Consider the following 21,237-nt stretch of genomic DNA (forward strand, 5'->3'; position numbering starts at 1 on the left):
CCTAACATGCAGGGCCATGAGGATTTCAGATTTTATTCCAAATTCAATGAAAAGCTGCAAGGGGTTGATATGATTTGTTTTAGATTTTAGGAGAACAATTCTAAGCTGAAAGGTGGCTCCGGCAGCCACTCAGTGAGAGTTGATGGTGGTTTGGAGCAAAGGTTTAGAGAAAGAAATGTGAACATAACGGAGATAGCACTAATAAGAGGTCGCACTAATAAGAACTGTTGATGGATTTTGTACGATGGCACTTTGAATACATTCATTATGTATGTTAACCTATTTCTCACCTTACTTCTTAGGATGTACTGTTAAAGTTAACACAAACTTGAGTCTTGAAAATATTTCAGGAGTAATATTGGGCTAAATTTACCTGGTTTATGTCTGACTTTCAGTTTTCATTTTGATTAGATTATTTCAGTTTATGGATCATGTCGCTCCTTTCAAAACTAGAGCCACTGAATAGTTTTGAATGTCTGGCCAACTTTATTAAATTTAGGAAATGGAGATGGTGTACATTAAGTCAATCCAAACAGCTTAAAATTTGATTAGAACTCCAAATTTATTTTGACCACTGAGCTGCCAGAGACTTTTGTACACCAAGTCACATAGTGTAGTGCCTTTCTCCACCTCCAAATCTTGTTGAATTTTTTTCCTTCTTCTAACTTCTTTATTCCTTATACCATTGTCTAAAATACAATTACCCAGAAAATTATTAATTTTTCTCATTTTACTGTGCATATCAGCTCCCTTCCTTCCAATTTCTCCTTCTAAATTCACTTTATTCAAACCAATGGGGGAACTTATGTGAACAAAATGACCATCTATTCCATGTCCATAATGAAGAACAAGCAGATATCCTGAGGCTGGCTTTTTTAGGGGTTAGACTTTTTTTTTTGTGAGAAAGTTTGGCCCTAAGGTAACATCTGTTGCCAATCTTCTTCATTTCGCTTGAGGAAGATTAGCCCTGAGCTAAAACCTGTGGCAATTTTTTCTCTGCTTTGTACGTGGGTCGCCACCCACCAAGCATGGCTTCATGAGTAGTGCAGGTCCATGTCCCGGATCCAAACCTGCAAGCCCCTGGCCACAGAAGCAGAGTGTGCCAAACTTAACCACTATGCAACTGGGCCAGCCCCTAAGGTTAGACTTTTAATCCATGAAGTTAAGCAATAAAATATAAAGTCTTCAGAATTGGAAGTCTAAGACACAAACTTCATTTTGAAAAAAAATTATTTTTGCTTTGTCTCTTTAGATTTAATATATAAAGTTAAGAATTTAGACATAAAATGTCCAGAAATAGAAAGTCTGTGTTGGGGAGGGGGGGTGCTGTTTGTCCCTTATTCTAAAGGCAAATTTGTATGGCACATTAGAAAGTATAAAATGGACTGCCCACCATTTCATTTAAAGGATATTTTCATTGTGCAAGAAATAAATGGCTTCAATAGGGCTTTCAATTTTTGATGCTTCACAATTCAAGATCCAAGAAAGTTTGGCCAGGGGCCCTGGGTTCGCTCCATGGGTCCATTGTTACTCTCTCAATTTTCACACACAAGAAAAGCTCTGCCTTGCCTTTCATTACAGTGCATGAAATCTCTGCATTTTACTGTAAAGCAGAATATCTAGCTGCACACCAATAATTTGTTAGCACAACATTGAACTTACCATTGCTAATACATTTCAAAAGCCAATTGAGAAGAATATGGAGTTTTTTTATGTGTTGTAAAGTCTCCTTCTGGAATAAATCAAAGAAATGTGTACATGGAAAAATCAGTGCTTTATTGGTCTGCTGTTGGCTGGTCTTTAGCAAACTCTGTTTCAGAAAGTTGTCCTAGGTTTAGAAAAGGGAGTACCTTTCCCCTCCTTCCTTCCTCACCCTTGAATATACAGATTTGTGGATGTACTTGATAAAGCATGGAAATTATAGTAAAAGGAATTATTAATATTGGCAAGAGAAACATCTATTTCTCTAATATATTATTTCTCAGTGGAGATGATATTGTCCCCACAAGGGTGAAAATTGGTTCTGGGGGAGGAGAGGTGAAAAACTCTTACTATTATATGTATAAATAAGAGATATACATACAGTACATAAAGAGATATACAGTATATCTGTATTACTAAAAATTTTATGGGGGAGCAATTAGAAAAAGATTAGGAAAGTGTGTAATTCTTTCCTTAAGGGGGTAATAATGAAAAAGAAAGGTGAGAAATACTGTTCTAACAGATACTTAACCCTCAACAATCTAAAAAACTAAACTCCTGAGGAGTATAGGGAACCAAACTCTAAGAATTCACTCACTCTTGCCAGTAAGATGGTTCTAATTACTAGACTGTTCACTCACTCCAGTCTGGAGGGCAAACCATTTGTATTATAAGAAGAAAGAGTCTCATGAATCCCCTTGCTAGTTTTACTGGATAGGTTATTTTGAGGGAATCCATTCATTACACTGCATAGTATCTTCATGTTGAGGACTTTGAATGAAACATTGTCCTGGCCTCAATCCTGGGAATAGTTATTCTCTCGAGCATTTGTTTTGCTGTCTTATGAACCTTGTGAAAGCCATAACTGACTTTATTTCCCTCTCCACATTGGCTAACACAAAACATAATGAAAAAATTGTACCCAAATATAGAAAGTATAAGGGACTTGAAAACATGTTTTTGTCTTAACCTAATTTGGGTGGATATATCTTGTTTTTCTTTTTTAATGTTTTTCTTTGTCTCACTGTTTTGGAGTGTATTTGATCTTAAATGAATCTTTTTATGATTTAAGCTGCCTTCAATCACTTTTGTAATAGGGAAGAGATAAATAAAGAAGCTATTATATATATATATATATATATATATTTTTTTATTTCGGAGTTTCTAAATTTACCGTGGGCCTTTCCAAGATTAAAATTCCAAGTGAGTACACTCAGAATTATATTTCATCATTTAATAATGATGTTCTTATTCAAATGTGAACATCTCACTTTATGATTGTTGAGCATGCACTATGAGTGTTGTGTGCATGTGTGATGAATGCATGTGTTGGTGGGCATCCTCCAAGGCACACAGCCTAATCAATTTTTAGGAGAAAGAAACCTAAAGGAATAAAGAAGTTATGTATTCCTCATCCTTTTTTCCTTACAGAACACAGACTGACAAACAAAAATTAGTCCCCAAATAATGAAAACTCACAATGTTTTGGAGCAGTCTGATTTCAGGTCTATTAGGAGAAACTCACTGGAGGACGGATGTGCTGTGGCTGAGAGTGAAGATGGGCTTATCAAGAGAAAGACCTCTGTGTAAAGAGATTTCTGTTTCTTAGATGTTTAAAGTTAGAATGACCTAGATGTGAACCAGCCTCTTGAATTAAACCTTGTGAGCGCCAGCACGTGGCTACTCTTGCTTGCGCAATAAATCTCCTATCTTTGGACCAATTTTGGAATGAAATTTAAAGAACTCTCATTGTCACAAGACCCTAAATCCTTAAATACATTGCCTTGAGAAGTGGAGGGCTGTCAGTGGTGTGCGAAAGGGGGCAGACGTTGTGTAGAAGTTGGAAATGTTAAGGAAAAGTGAAGGGTCTTCGGTGCCTCTATTATTAGCTCAGATTGAAACTGAGCAAAGGTACAAGGGTGGTGCTATGGGGACTAAGCTTCCCCTCACGCCTAATCAAACTGATACTTGACTATATGCTTTTATGAACTGTAAATCCAGTTGATCTGTTTTAGGATTTTATTTAGTTTGCTTAATTGGTTGTTTCCTTATTTTTTAAAAAAAAGTTCTTCTAAAGCTCTCTTATTTAACAAAAGTTCTAAAGGAAATAAACTTTTCCCAGGAACAAGGGTTTCTAATTTATGTAGGTATTTTTAGGTTATAAACTAATTAATCAACAATACTGTTCTTTGTAGAGGTGAGTCATGTGCTCAAATTTAAGAGACAAGATCCTTGCATTTTAGGAAAGGTTCCACAGAGTCATGTTTAGTAGTTTGAACTCCTATTAGGTATCAAATTACATGACTCTTAAAAATCCTCCATCAAAGCAGGAAATAATAGCCCTGCTTAAGGAAAGGATACACCACAGTTTACCACCAATTGCATAATGCGTGTGATATATGGGAGATTTTTCCCAACCTAATTTTAAATATCAGAATAACATTTTAACCGTAGTTCTGAAATTCAATGTGGTAATCATGTTGATGTCACCTTTGGAATAGATATTTAAGGTATTGTCGTTTCAAGTCTGTCAACTTACTGATGTGATGCTCCCTAAATTGGTAGAAGATGAAAACTTTGTATTTCTTTTTCCCATTGAGTAATTGATGATAACTCTTACCTCCATTTTTCTAGTAAAATGTCATCTCTTTAAAACTTGAAAATATCATTCTAAAAATTCTCCAACATTTTAATATTTGAAGAAAAACTAAAGTTTCATTCATGGAATAGAGCTTTTATGTCATGCAAAGATAAAAAATGTTTCGATAGCACCTGTTCTTCCTATTTTATAACTGAAATAAACTCTACTTCGCTATAAAGGCACCTAAAATGTTACCAGGATAATAACATTACTTTTAAATATCACAACCATGAAAAAAGTAGTGATCTTGCATTTACAATTTATACTATATAAAAAAGAGATAATTAAAATATCAGATGTCTAAAGGTGACTTCTTGGAAGGAAGAAAGTTTTAGGCATTACTGTTAGAGGAACTTATAAGGAGTAATGTGTGAGAAATATATCCTCACATAAAATCAAAAGGATCCGATGCTATGATTCTACAGAGTTTCATATATATTTAATTTTTATAGAGATTTTCATATATATGTATTTGCGTATATAAATATACATATTTATATAACTAGAATCTATATTTTATAAATATAAAATATTCTCAACACAATTTCGTTATAGTTTTAGTTTCTGCAGAAGAACACTATATCACAGAATAAGTGTGAGGTTTCCAGACAGTCAGCCTAAAGTCCAGCCCTTTATCCGTCGTTAAGCCTCTGTCTCTACCTCCGTCTTATTACGGGGCTGTTGTAAACATTAAGTAAGATAACAGTGTCTCTGACAGTGTCTGCTCATTATCTGCCATTTTTCTTCCCTTTCTGTATTAACGTCCATTTACCCAAGAAGCATCTGTTGGAATTGTAGTCTGGACTCTGGACTCTGATAGAGCTGATACATACAGTTTTACTTTAGTTCTGAAAAAAAAGAAAAGAAATAGAGTTCCTTAAAATCTGATTGTTATTTTAGTTATTTATTCTTCAACCAAAAATTTTACGTAGGTGAGACAAAAATGTAATTTTATATGTCGCTGAGCCAAATTCAAAGATGCTTTATTTGCTGTATACCTCATCTGATAGTAATTTGAAGGCAAACCGAAGTTATTTATGTTGATAAAAATTTTAAATGCACTTTGTTGGTTTGGGCACCTTCAGAACCAGACTATAAATCAAGAGTTCAATTCAAGCAAATTACGGGAGGAGCCAGGGTAGTTGAGGACCCACGACCCAGGGAAGGAGAGGCAGCAATAATGGGTGGCCACGTAGTGGAATGTGGAGAATAATCCCAAGGAGAAACTGAGGTTGGCACAAACACAAGCCTCAGTATTACCACCAAGGAGTGAAGGAACCGGTGTATTTATATCCGCCCACTGGGTGGTCAGTGATTAAAGTTTCCCTCATGGGGAGCATTAACTCCAATCACGTCCAGCACCCTGAGCACAGGAACATGAACACACATATTCGCAGCATCTTTTCTTGGTGTGCCTGGTTTCTCTGGTGTCTTGATTATTGGAGTTCTCCTGGATTAAACAAAAGTGGATCCATACTAAATTAATGCATCCGAGTACACTGAAGGATAACACAACGGTTTCTCTGTATAGTTCAATAAAGCAGAATGCTGAAGCTTCTCCTTATTTATCTTCTTTAAGCTCAGGTGGACATGTACTACACAACTCCATAATACTGTTTAGGCAAACACCTTACATATTTTTAAAATTACGTCTAATTTCATCAAATCTAACCCTACCAGAAACCTAGATGACACATGAAAGAAATAACTGATAGGCTGACTTCATTAAAATTAAAAAATTTTGCTCTGTGAAAGAAAATGTTGAGAGAATGAGAAGATAATCCCCACACAGAGAAAATACTTGCAAAACAAATCTGATAAAAGACTGCTATCTAAAATATACAAAAAACTCTAAAAAGCCAACAATAAGAAACCAACTTCATTAAAAAATGGGCCAAAGACCTTAACAGACACCTCACCAAAGAAGATATACGGGTGACAAATAGGCATATGAAAGGATGCTCCACATTCCATGTCATCTGGGAAATGCAAGTGAAAACAGCAATGAAATACCACTACACACTTGTTAGAATGGCCAGTGACAACAACAAATGCTATTGAGGATGTGGAGCAACAGGAATTCTCATAAATTGTGGGTGGGAATGAAAAATGGCACAGCCACTTTGCAAGAGAGTTTGGTGATTTCTTACAAAGTAAACATACTCTTACCATACGATCCAGCAGTTGCACTCCTTGGTGTGTACCCAAAAGAGCTGAAAACTTATGCCCACACAAAAACTTGCACATGAATGTTTATAACAGCTTTATTCATATTTGCCAAAACTTGGAAGCAAACAAAATGCCCATCAGTAGGTTAATGGATAAACAGACAGTGATACATCCAGCCAAAGGAGTATTATTTAGTGCTAAAAAGAAATGAGCTATCAAGCCATGAAAAGACACGACAGATTCTTAAGTGCATACAACTAAGTGAAAGAAGCCAATTTGAAAAGGCCACATACTGATGATCACAACTATATGACTTTTGAGGAAAGGAAAAACTGTGAACACAATGAAAAATCAGTGGTTGCCAGAAGTGGGAGGGAGGAGGAGTGATGCATAGGCAAAGTTCAGAAGATTTTTAGAGCAGTGAAAAATACCCTGGGTGATACTATAATGATGAATACATGTCATTATATATTTGTCCAAACACTCAGAATGTGCAGCACCAAGAGTGAACCCTAAGGTAAATTGTGGACTTTGGGTGATTATGATGTATCAGTGTAGGTTCATCCTTGGTACAAAAAAAAAGAAAATATACCATTCTGATTTGTGATGTTGATAATGGGGCAGGCTATGCATGCATGGGGTCAGGGGATATGAGATAAATCTCTGTACTTTCCTCTCAATTTTGTGATAAACCCAACACTGATCTAAAAGTTTTTATTAAAGAATGTTTTATATTCCTAAAGATCAGAATTCATAAGGAAAATTTATTTACAGTACTTTCACAGCTGATTATACGGCAACCATATCCTTACAGTTATAAAGTGAAACAAAAGGAAAATAAAAATATTGAGAGTTTTAACACACCAGTCTCTGGCCTGGAGACTGATATAAAAAAATCAATAAAAAAAAGGTCAATAAAAAAATAAGGATATTGAAAATCAAAACCAATAAGCTATACCTATTGTCACATATATCAGATTTTAAAACTGTAATAATTGGCAATATACCTAATTGAATGTGCATAGAACATTGAAGAAAATTGATATTTGGGTCAGAGACACACAGACACAAACATACACACACTTAAAAAGTTGAAATAGTACAAAGTTGCTCTGTAATAAAGCAATAATACCAGAAATTGTTAATAAAAGCAAAAACATCATGAAAGGTTTTCCACCTGGAAATTGAAAAGTCCTTTATTTAAAAATGGCTTGGGTGGGCAGACCCTGTGGCCTAATGGCTAAGTTCTGTGTGCTCTGCTTCAGTGGGCTGGGTTCAGTTCCCAGCCATGGCTCTACACCACTTGTCAGCAGCCATGCTGTGGTGGCGTCCCACATACAAAATAGAGGAAGACTGGCACAGATGTTAGCTCAGGGCAAATCTTCCTCAAGCAAAAACAGGAAGATTGACAACAGATGTTAGCTGAGCATAAATCTTCCTCAGTAAAAAAACAAAAAAAACAAAAAAAACAAGTCTCGGGTGTCAGAAAAAAATACAAAGAAAGAAAATCATTTGTTACATCGGTTTTCAAATCCCTTAGGAAGCACTGTGTTGTGCAATATTATCTTAAAATTTTATTTTCTGATATACAAATTTAATAGGTCTTTTTCTAGTTCAAACTTTAAAATTCATGTGTTCTTTTTGTGATCCTGTTGGAAACAACGGCAAGAAATTAACCTCTTTTTTAAAGAATGAATTTGTTAAATTTATTAATTCTAGTATGTTTTCTAAGTGATTAATTTATGGTTTGGCTTTATTATTTTGTTCTTCCATCTTTCTATCAAAGAGTAAATAAGATTGCTATTACAGAATATTTTAGAGTCTGCAATCAGAGGAAATTTGTGCAATTCGTTTTTCCATTATTAAACAACTACATGCAATTTACAAGAAAAATTTCTCCAACAGAAGGATACAGCAAAGGGGAAAATAAAAAGATAGACTGGTTTAGGGTGTGTACATAATAAACAGGAACCTGGTGTATTAACATCAGACACAGTAAATATTAAGGCAAAACAAATTATTAGAGATAAAAATTTCACTTTCTAATGTAAACAAGCAGGTACATAAGTTAAAAATTTAACAGATATTCAAGAAGAAATAATAAAACCAAAATCATCCTCAGAGAATATAACACACCTTTTTAAGTATCTGATAGAATAATCCGACAAAATAACAGGTAACCTAGAAACCTCTCCATTGGTAATATCTATCAAGATCTCAACATGAAGCATTCAATGCCTCAAAATTAACACATCAGAATTCTTAAGTCCCTCTTCCATTGTTTTCTGGACTGAAGCCAACTTCATTTTATTGTCATTATTTAAAAATTTATGAGAGTTGTTTTCCTTGTATTGTAATTTAAAATGTTTAAGAGGACCTTTTAAAGAATGATTTTATTTATATCAGTTTTTTTTTTTTTTTTAAAGATTTTATTTTTTCCTTTTTCTCCCCAAAGCCCCCCGGTACATAGTTGTATATTCTTCGTTGTGGGTTCTTCTAGTTGTGGCATGTGGGACGCTGCCTCAGCGTGGTCTGACGAGCAGTGCCATGTCCGCGCCCAGGATTCGAACCGACGAAACACTGGGCCGCCTGACGAAACACTGGGCCGCCTGCAGCGGAGCGCGCGAACTTAACCACTCGGCCACGGGGCCAGCCCCTATTTATATCAGTTTTGCCTGGAATACATACATGCAAGTAGATATTTAACAAATTACTAAACCTTTCCCAGTTAAAAAATGCTTGATATGATATACATTTCCAACTGAAACCTCTTCTAAGCCAAGAATAGGTTTTCATTCTTCATTTACTATCATTCTTTTAGGCATCATATTCATTATTTTTGCTGCTAAAATTTGTACTTTCAGAATGGAAATAGTTTCCCTCAATTTCACTAGTTTAATTTATTTTCAGTCTGAATCTTTATTGCTTCTAATTTTAGTGGCTTTGCATCTTTTTTCCTTATCTCAAGAATCTCTCTTTTACTTTATAAGTTTCACTCTAAACACATCCTTCTTTTCCAAATCAAAAATCATTTTCATTCTTGATTTTCCAGCATAAAATTATCTTCTCTCTTCTTCACTAAATTATGCCTCGGAATGTCTTGTTTATTTCTGTCAACAAAGTTATATTTCTGTCTGTGTGTGTGCGCACACGTTATGTCATTTTTTCATGTTTTTGTTTTTTGATAAGTCTCAAGTGAAATCTATTCTGACCTAGACAAAATGGGTTTTTTACTCCTTATAGATGTCGAGCTTTTCTCACACCAGTTTTTTAAAACCATATTCTTTCCCCATTGAACTAAAATTTTCCTGAATCTAAGACCACTTACTGTATTCTACTTCCTATGGTGACATACCCATAGAAAGGAAAATTACTTGGCAACACGAGGCATGAAGTGTGGATGTGTGCTATAATGTGGATGAACCTTGAAAACATTACGCTGGGGGCCAGCCAGGTGGCGCAGCAGTTAAGTTCACACGTTCTGTTTCTGTGGCCCGGGGTTCACCAGTTCAGATCCTGAGTGTGGACCTACGCACCACTTGTCAAGCCATTCTGTGGCAGGCGTCCCACATACAAAGTAGAGGAAGACAGGCACGAAAGTTAGCTCAGGGTCAGTCTTCCTCAGCAAAAAGAGGAGGATTGGTGGCAGATGTTAGCTCAGGGCTAACCTTCCTCAAAAAAAACAGACACACGCATTATGCTGGTGAAAGAAGCGAGTCACAGTAGGCCACATATTGAATGATCTATTTATGTGGAATGTCCAGAATAGGTGATTTCACAGAAACAGAAAGTAGATTAGTGATTGCTATGGAACAAGGGAGGCGGGGGAGGAAAAGAGAATAACTGCAAATAATGGTGCAAGGTTTCTTTGGTGGGTGACGAAAATGTTTAGATGTTAGATAGTGGCGATGGGTACACGACTGAGATTATACTAAAACCCAGAAAACTGTACACACTAAAAGGGTGAATTTTATGTTATGTCTATTATATCTCAATAACATTGTGTGTGTATGTGTGTATATATATCTTTTTATAAAATTATATGATAGATGAAGCAGCCGAGTAGGAAGATCAAATAGAATATTACATCAGTTTCTGCAATCTGAAATGACATTTCCTCACAGATCCCAGATCTGAGGACTTCGGAGACCCAGAATCCACCCACTGAAGTGGAGGCCGGGTCTCCTTGTGGAAAGTCCTGCAGAACCACCATACTGCAATATGAACAGATATCCACCTATTTTCCAAAAAATCTTGCAGTCCTTTACCAAGTAACCTCATGCTGGAGAAAGGGCAATCCCCAGACATTTTGAGGGCTATTACATACCATATCTTCACTTATCAATATTCCCATACAGCCCCTTTTTCAGTGCATAAGCTCAGGAAGACAAAATCCGGGCCCCAGTCTATTGCACAGTGTGTCCACTGGGGCTGTGGTCCTACTTCCAGTTATTTCCTTGAACTTCAATTGGAATGAGATACTTACCAGCTGGCAGAGCCCACACAGCAGCTCTTTGATCTACAAATAATTTATAGAGAGGAGGCCGAGCAGAAGCTCCTATAACTACCCCTCTGCCCCAAGCCAAGGTTATAAATTCAAAACAGTACCACATCCCTGCTGGAATGACACAGACTAGTGCTTCCTTCAAAGGCAAATGATACAGGGGAGAAGATTCTATCATTTCCACCTTTAATTCACACGTGTAGTCCCTACACCAATCCAGTGACTCCTTGGGGATGAGGCTTACTCCTTAAACATCACCTTTAGTGAAACAGATCAACAAGTCCTCTGGCACTTAGTATGCGGATACTGAACCAGAAAGTGTGTTCTTTTCAATCTCCATCATTTAAGGAGATAAAAAAAAATTTGCTTTTGTGTGGGAAGAGCTGCAGTACACATTCACCGTCTTTGCTTTGAGAGCATGGTGCCTCCTCTGTTCTCTGAAATAATGTAGTCCCAGGGGTCTTGATCATGTTATTATTCCTTAGACTTTCACAGTCATCTTACAGTATTGATGTACTGCTATCCAATAGTGGAGAATAGGAAATCGATGAGTATACTGAATGCCCTCAGAAGTATGTGTGTGCTACAGCTTTGGAGACCAACCTTCAAAGCCAATCCATGGAAGATAAGCCTCTTCAACCAGCAAGGCTGCCACCTGGTTACTTTGAGCACTTGCTGTCAGTAGACCAGCAGTGCTGCGGACCAGTAAGTATCACAGTGGAGAACGTATTTGATCCTGATTATTTTGAGGACATGAGAGTTTCTGCAACAGAATGGAGGAAAGGCATAGTGTGTGTCTTGAACTCAGGGTTCACAGTGGCATCTTCTGCTTTATGGGCTGTGATAACCGTGAATGGAGGTCTGGGCAACAATAGGCAACAAGGACAAGGCAACCAAAGGCTCAGCTCTCTCAGGGGCCCCCCTGAGACCCCAAATGTCATCCCTCCTGGTCGGCATTGGCTGAGGGTGAGGGGAAGCTGGTGAAGGTAGTAAAGGAGGGAGAGGATAAGACAGCTTCTAAAGAGGAAGCTGTAATTTGTTTCAAAAATGCTCCAAAATAAGTATTTTATAGATGCTGTGCCTGACCACTATTCCCAAATTACCTAGAGAGTAGACTTAATTTGGGGCAGAAGAAAATCTGAGTGATGAGTGGAACGTATTGTGGTTGATGATTTGGCTGCCCAGAATCACATCTTCTTGACTACCAACAATTTGTCCTTTAACGCATTAGACAATTCCGTGTGAGCATGGACTAAAGCTGGTAGTGTCTCCCCTCAATTGTTCTCCACAGATTTAGGATTTCTGCCACAGGACTCTCTCCAAAGCAATGGGAATCCACTAAGCTTGAAGGAATTGCAGTCTGCGCCCTGTGGGAAAGTTGATTCCCCTTGGGGTGGGGTAATCTTCAAAGAATGTGGATGAAGGCTGGGAGATAAATGTCCCACTTCTATCCTTTCAAAAGACAGCTAGGGAACCTTTCTTTATGGTACTTGTGGTTTGTATAGGAGCAACCTTAATAGAATAGTCCCCTTTTGTTTTTTTCTCCTTTCTTCTCTCACTCTTTGTGTCCTTCCCTCCTGCTCCCTAAGATCGCCCAGACAAACTACTTGAATCTAGGTGCCTATCTTAAGCTCTTTCTTAAGCTTGGTTAGCCCTCAAACTAATAGCTGGTACTACTGTATAATTATTAACTTTACCATATATTTATATTTTATACATTTTTTGAAAGCATGTTTTATTTCATAATTCTAAAAAGAGTGTCTTTAATATACTGTAACAGGAATTCATTGGAATAATTTAATAAATGTAATGGCATGATTGATCTGAATTAAAATGTACAATTTGGCTGCTGTGTGAAGAATAAATTAAATGAGGAAAGAATGAAATGCAGATCAAAGAGTGTTATTGAAGTAATCAAGATGAGATGAAGGTGATGCGCACATGCCCGTTAAGTACAGGACTGTGGAGAAAAGGAAGAAAGAAGGGATTTCTGATACATTTTAGAGGGATAACTTTAAGATTTAGTTATGGATTGAGTGTCACTTATAAGTAAAATAGGCTGCTTTATGAAATAAACCTAAACACCTACATTTCATCCAATAACATTCCTTAAAATTAGTACAAAATATTTATTATGAGATAAAAATTTTGTTATTTTCTAATAGTTAAGAAAGGAAGAGAATTTTTTAAAAAATAGAAATGGATCAATTCTAAAACAAAAGAAGTAATCTTTTTTTTTTTTTTTTGGTAGAGAACTGTGATAGAAGAAAAGAAATGACAAACTCATGCCTTTTATTTATTTATTTATTTATTTATTTATTTTTGTAACAAGGGGAGAATTTTTCCAAACACAAAGGAAATCTTAGGATGAAAAAAATTTAAAGAGGAGTAAACGAATATAAGGAGAAAAAACATATTTCTTAAGTATTAATATTCAGTTCAAAGATGTCGGGTAAAAATGCAAATTTGAATATTTGAAATAAGATATTTTCTGGAAGAGAACACATTTTTCAATAAATTTATAATATGGAATTAAGAAACTCTGCCTACAATTACTTAATTTTAGTTAATATATTGGCTTCTTTATCTGAAATATAGTAATTGAACAAATATTTAGACAAAATCATAATAAAGAATAATGGGAGCTAATTAACAGTAATTGAATTCTTACTATATGCTAAGCCTTTTCTCGTAACATACTTGTATTAACTTAATCTTCCCCCAACTATCCTGGGATGAGTACTATCATTTTTTTCCTTTATAGATGAGGAAACCATGGCAGAGAGGGGTTACGTAACTTCCAAGGGCGACAAAGCAAAAAGTGGCAAAAGTAAGTATTAAAACACAGATGCATATCTTCAGAGTCCAAATTCTGAACAAAGTCAAACACGCAAAACAATGTCTTGCCTGCAATTTGAATTTTAAAAAATGATATTATAATTGTTATAGAAAATTATTTTATTTCTTCATTATCAGATTCTCATTTGCTCACATTTTTATATATCTAAAATTGAAATATGTATTAAAATTGATTTGACCATTCAATATAGCCTTTCTTTTCTTGAAGAGCTATAATTAAACTCGTGGTACTTCCCACAGTAGATGGCATTTTGCAATCAAGAATATATGAAACTTATATTGGCTTATTTTAATAATAATAAATGAAACTTATGACTATATTGAAAACATTTTTCAGATAATTTTGTTTAATATGGACTTTAATTTTAATATCAAATTTGAAACCAAAAGTAAATTATTCCATCTATAAAAATTCAGAAAATGAAAAATATTTGGATCTAAATTTTCCATTCTTTTGGTGACTTGTTCACGTATCTATTGCTGACATTAAAATCTTACATTATTTTGAAGTAGAAATTCTACCACAACTGTAAACTATTTTGTTAACCAATAGCTCTGCCTTCTTTCACCTCTAACTTGTTTCATAAGACTGGCAAAAAAAATCCAGGTTTCAGTGACTTTTATGTACTGAGAACAACTTGCCAGTAAAAGAAAGCAGCTCACGCTTTATCAATTTTAAACACTTTCTCTGTCTATAAGCTCTTCTGAAGGAGATCCGGGTAGATAACATGGAATTACCTGCTTCTGACTTGGCTCCTGGTCAGATGGCTCAGAGGATTTACTCAGAATCTTAACATAAAATTCTACTGAGGTTCCCAAATTTCAGGAAAAAAAATGTTGCATGGGGTAGGTGAAAATGGCTTTTTAAAGAATAAGCTAACCATAGAATACCAGCATACTGTCGGCATAGGAAGCGCAGACGTCAGTGCCGATGTCTTGGCTCTGCCCCCTGAACTTCATCTGAAAAATGGGAATGATAATAACTCTTTCGTTATTTGATGTACTTGTGAAAATAAATATATAGCATAAATTTCAATAGAACTTAAAAATCTGTAAACACTATAAAATTGTTGTATACTAAAGAAATGTAAGTTAGCATCACTTCTAATTTCATCCTTTAACATAGTAAATTATTTTAAAGTATATTTACTAAATGTAAATCACTATAACTGATATGCTTTAACTGCATGTAGTTAATTTTAGCATTAATCACAATTTAGTATTTCTCTACCCAGAAAAAAAGAAGGGACATTGAGAATTGCTTCTTTGCTTACCTGTCCTCACCCACATCATTAAATATATATATATATACACACATATATATATATATATTTAAATAGTCCACAATATGATGCATGCTTTTAATGTTTAGTTACCATGTTACATTATTGAAATGATCTTTTCCTGCTTTTAAATTCTCACAGTCCACTCTCTGTTTTATACGTTTTCTTATTCCTGGGCATTTCTCTTCAGCAGTATGATGCAGTGTACATTGCACTCCATTGCTACTAAATGCTCTCGCGTTGGACTCACTTGTACACATCACCCTTATTTTCCTTGACTTCACTGTCCTTCCCTGTATTGGTCCCGCTTGTATCCTAAAACTATACAAACCATGGGCATTGCCCTCTAGAAGCCTCCACATTCACTGGAATCTGTACCCAGGCTCTGACAATATAGGTCCCTAACTTCAGAATCATAACTCTCAATCTTTCCTCTTTCGCATGACGAGGGATTAGGAAACTGTACGTGTGAAACTTTACTAATGTAAATGCACACTCCCGGTTTCCTGGCAAAATGCTACTGGAAAAATTATCCCCTCTTTCACCTTCCTTACCCCAAGAACACACACCAAACACAAAAGTATACTTTTCTTCTACTTCTTATTTTCTTTACTTAAACTTCCTCCTGCCATAGCCGAAACTGACTGAAATATGTCTGCTTCCACCCAGGGAATCGCCCAACAGCACTGAGAGCTCCTGGCTCAGCTACGGGCACCAGAAAATGAGCAAATTAAAAAGTAGAATGGGGCTGAGAGGGTTAGCACTGAAGGGAGAAGTGAAAAAAGGGTGAAGGAAAGAGCATGTGCAAGAATGTGAATAATTTGCCATTTGCACACATGACTCAAGAAACGGAATTAGTTACAAATCCTTAAGGTCTACAATTCCTGCTACAAAAAAAAAAAATGATCCATGGGGCTTCACATTAAATGTTCTCCATGGAATGGCCTCAAATCATTTTACCAGTGCTATCCAGAATGACTTTTCATCTCATGCATCTGCCGAAATAAATCATTTTAAATACTTACCCTACACTTTACTGTTCATCTTCTCTCATGTTCTTACTGAGGAGAATGCCCATGTCTTCCTATGATCTCTGCGTATGCAAACCCTGTCTGCTTCTCAAGGGGTCTTCAATGCTCTCTCCTCACAGAACCTCTCCTCATCCCAGGGTTGGAACCGAGCTCTCTATCCTATGATTTCGCAATGCACTTGATCTATGTTTCAGTTTTGAGCTCATGTTTTTATGTGGCATTATGCATGAAAGTAGATAATATCTGGTCTTATGTGTTTACTCTTACTTTGTCCAATGGCACCTAGCCTGGTGCTCTACATAAAGTATTTAGGGGGAAAGGACTACTGACAGGATGGGCAAGTAAAACAGTGGTGATTCAACTTATTTGCTTCATAATTCCATATGTTCAATAGTAGCATTAAATGTGATTTGATGGTTATGGCCAAAATGTATAAAGACAGCTACTCAAGTGAAATTTCCATTCCTAAATTGTAAGCACGTTTCTTAATCTTACTAGTTAGCTCCTCACAAAAAGGATAAACATCCTTCACACCATATATAGTACAGCATAACTTTCTGAAATTGCTATGATACTCAGGGAGAATTCTTGCTCTTTTTACCCATTTGAAAATATTTTTTTCAAATATTAAATATTAGATAAGGAGTATTTGCACTATATTATCTCTAAATATATTCCAAGTAACAATATTTCAGTCACATGAAAATTTTATTGATCCCCTTTACATGCTATTTTAAGTACTTATATAGTACGAAAATGAATATGCTATGAAAGCTAAATATGAAAGAGAATCATTTTACACATATCAAATCTGAGTGTTCAGGCTCAAATACAGAGCAAACTGGGATGCAGCAACACATGAGTGGGAAGGAAACTGTGGTGATGCAACTCAGGTTACAGAAATGCTGAAACTTAGGTGCGTACATTGAAGGAAAAGGTAACCAGCAGACCCAATGTCATTGTTCAAACACAACTTTCATTTTCAATTGATAGGATATTCAAAAAGGAGTTTCCAGACAATGGCAGGTCTTCACTTCAGACAGATCACCATACATGGTTTGTACAATGCTTATCCATGTAGAACAGGGCTGAAGCCAGTGAGGGGGGGATTGTAAAGAGTAAGTCAGTGTATTAGCACCCTAATAAAATGAGCTCTGATCTAGAACTGAGAGCTATGATTCAGATCTGAAATTCAATTAGATTACTGAGGTGGAAGCCTAGTTGTATTAATCAGTCAAACACAACTGGCTTCAGAAAATGATGCTATTTAAAATACATGGAAGTATCTTGTCCTATCTCAAGAAAATCAATTCTCAAAAAATAAAATTCTATAAAATAAAACCCATTCCATCCTGGATATTTTATCAACGTGAGATTAGGTTATACACACAACAAAATGGCTATTAAAACTAATATACAGGGGCTGGCCCCATGGCTGAGTGGTTAAGATCACGCACTCTGCTTCGGCGGCCCAGGGTTTCGCCGGTTTGGATTTTGGGCACAGACCTAGCACCGCTCATCAGGCCATGTTAAGGTGGCATCCCACATAGCACAACAAGAGGGACCTACAACCAGAATATGCAGCTATGTACTGGGGGACTTTAGGGAGAAGAAGAAAAAAAAGAAGATTGGCAACAGATGTTAGCTCAGGTGTCAATCTTTAAAAAAGCCAATAAACAAACAGTAAAGTTGTAGGATATGACATTAACATACATAAATCAGTTGCATTTCTATACACTAACAATGAGCTCTCTGAAAAGGAAATTAAGAAAACAAACCCATTTACAATAGCATCAAAAGGAATAAAATACTTAGGAATAAATTTAACCAAGGAGGTGAAAGACTTGCACAGCGAAAACAACCAATCACTGATTAAAGCATTTAAAGCAGACACAAAGAAAAGGAAAGATGTCCTGTGTTCAGGGATTGGAAAACTTAATTTTGTTAAAATGTCTAAACTAACCAAAGAAATTTATAGAGTCAATGAAATCCCTGTCAAAATCCCAATGGCATTTATTTCTTACAAAAATAGAAAAAATAATCCTAAAAGTCATATGGAATCACAAAAGACCTCTGAATAGCCAAAGAAATCTTGAGGAAAAAATAACAGAGCTGGAAGCATCATATTTCCCAATTTCAAAATATATTACAAAGCAATTATATTAAAACAGTATAGTAGTGGCATAAAAGCAGATACACAGACCAATGGAAAAGAGCCTAGAAGTAAACCCACATACAGTCAAGTGATCTTTGACAAGGGCACCAAGAAAACACAATGAGGAAAGGATAGTCTCTTCAACAAATGGTGTCGGGAAAACTAGATTCTACATGCAAAAGAATGAAATTAGACCCTTATCTTACACCATACACAAAAGTCAATTTAAAATGGATTAAATATTTAAATGCAAGACCTGGAGCTGTAAAACTCCTAGAGGAAAACATAGGTGAAAAGCTTCGTGACATTGGACTTGGCAATGATTTCTTGGATATGACATCACCAAAAGCACAAGCGACAAAAGCAAAATTAGACAAGTGGGACTACATTAAACTAAAAAAGCTTCTCACAGAAAAGGAAATAATCGACAGAGTGAAATAGCAACCTAAAGAATGGGAGAAAATATTTGCGAACCATATCTCTGGTAAGGGATTTGTATGGAATGAATATGTCCCCACAAAACTCATAAGGTGAAATCCTCCCCACAATGTGATGGTGTTAGGAGGTGAGGCCTTTGAGAGGTAATAAGAATTAGATGAAGTTGTGAGGACGGAGCCCTCATGAATGGGATCAATGCCCTTATGAGTCTGGGAAGAGCTTGCTCCTCGCTTGCTCTTTCCTTCTCTTCTCTGTCATGTGACAACACAAGAAGTTGGCAGCATATAACCCAGAAGAGGGCCTTCACCAGAACCAGACCATCTTATCACCCTGATGTTGGACTTCGAGCCTCCAGAACTGTGATAAATAAGTTTCTGTTGTTTATGAGCCACCCAGTCTATGCTGTTCCATTCCAGCAGGATTAATATCCAAAATACACGAGAACTCCTACAATGCAACAGCGATAAAACAAATAACCCAATTAAAAAATGGGAAAAGACCTTGAATAGATATTTTTTCCCAAAAAAGACATATAAATGGCAAAGAGGTATACAAAAAGATGCTCAACATAACTGATCATCTGGGAAATTCAAATCAAAACCACAATGAAATATCACCTCACACCTCTTAGGATGGCTATCACAAAAAAATTAGAAAATAGCAAGTGTTGACAAGAAAGCAGAGGAATTAGAACCCTCATACACTGTTGGTGGGAATGTAAAATGGTTCAAGCACTATGGAAAACAGTGTCAAAGTGTCTTGTCCTTTCTCAAGATGGACATGACGCACACTCAATGCCATTAGCTAGACTTTGAGCCCAGGCTCCTTACTGATATATGCAAAACCTAGAATTTGATTTTTCTAAACTTCCCTAAATGTTTGGACTTTTATTCATGTCCATTATGGTCCGGAGTAGATTCTTAAAATATTCGTATTAGTTTTGATAATATGTAATTTATGTTACCAAAGAAATTTGTAATTATAGTTAATTTGCAAAATTTACCCAAATAGAATCAGACTGACCAAAACTTTAGCCTATCATATCCAAATTCGGCTAAGGAATCTACATCTTCCAAGCTCTAATATAATTCTTGGAAAATTTATTATTCCTTTAGTGTTTCTTTTTCTAATGCAATAAAAAAATTGCTATTTTGCTATTTAATACAGCCAAAAAATACCATATAAGCTGTGTGTAGTAAACTATATGTGATAGATTACAATATATATTATAATAATACAATAGATAACATAGATATATAATGCACATTAGATAAATATTAATGTATTAATGCATTATAAAATATTGACTATATTAATATTTACTATTATGTTGTAATATAATTACGATTATTTATATATAATTATATAAAATATAATTACTATGTTACTATTATATGTTATAATAGTATATATAATAGTAAATATTAATATAATCAATATTTTATATCATATATATGTTATATAATATATATTATGATATATAACATATTATATACGTTATAATATATACTATTATATGATAGTTTATATTATGTGTAACACTCTCTCCTTCACTAGTCCTTTTTATTTATGAATTTTTTTCATCGTTTTATGTTTTTATTAACACAAATGCAATGTGCACATCAGCTGTCTATTCATTTTCTTTGCTGCACAGACTGCCACTGGGACTGGTGACGCTGATAGCCAACAGGGCTGCTCTTTCCGCAATGGCTTTGTGGTTCTTGGAGGAGACATTGTGAGCAATCTCAGCATGGTAAGATTTGTTGGACATAAGCAGCTCTTTACGTTCCTTAACGTTGTAGACCAGGAACTTCTGGAAGCCACTGGGCAGCATGTGCTTTGTTTTATTGTTGCTCCCATAACCAGTGTTGGGCGTCAAGATCTGGCCCTTGAATCTTCTGTGTACCCTATTGTCAATGCCTCTGGGTTTTTGCCAGTTACGCTTAATTTTGTATTGGTCTGATGGTGCTGAACGAAATTCTTAGTCCTCTTTTTGATGATCTTGGGCTTCACAAGTGGTGTGAGGGCAACCATGACTCCTTCAAGAAAGAGGCAGAGATGGTGTCAAAGAAGAGTCCTGGAGGGAGGTGTTCTTGCCCAGAGCTTGAACCTTGCAGAGTGTCTTCCAATCACCAGTTACTGAGAACGCTGGGAATGGAAGGGGTACCTCTGCCAGGCCTGCTTTCCCTTCCATCTCCGAAGCTGGCGGAACACTAACCACACTCCAGATGCAATCCCAGGAGGTCCGAATTATTTTTACATATACTATTTCATTTGTTACTCACAACTTCATTAGTACAACCAAAAAACAATCACAGTTGTATCTCTGATGAGGCATCTAGTCAATAATTGACTTATATGGCCTTTGAATTTTAATTTTTTTCGTGATAAAACATCAAAAAGGGGTTGAGATGGAGTGTTGACTGGATGAGGAGAAAACTAACATTCTTGAGAAG

The 21,237-nt window shown here is 35.8% G+C and overlaps 1 non-coding gene and 1 pseudogene across 1 annotated transcript; both read right to left on the reverse strand.

Annotated features, from left to right (window-relative positions):
* Positions 1–20,411: 20,411 nt before the first annotated feature.
* On the reverse strand, positions 20,412–20,815 carry LOC106833130 (large ribosomal subunit protein eL32-like; annotated as a pseudogene).
* Positions 20,816–20,887: 72 nt separating this feature from the next.
* LOC123288501 (small nucleolar RNA SNORA7) lies at positions 20,888–21,027 on the reverse strand. The gene has a single exon (XR_006532200.1). It is a non-coding gene; the product is annotated as a small nucleolar RNA SNORA7 (small nucleolar RNA).
* Between the last annotated feature and the right edge of the window lie 210 nt (positions 21,028–21,237).

Source organism: Equus asinus, chromosome 8 (genome assembly GCF_041296235.1).
Source record: "Equus asinus isolate D_3611 breed Donkey chromosome 8, EquAss-T2T_v2, whole genome shotgun sequence".
NCBI lineage: Eukaryota > Metazoa > Chordata > Mammalia > Perissodactyla > Equidae > Equus > Equus asinus.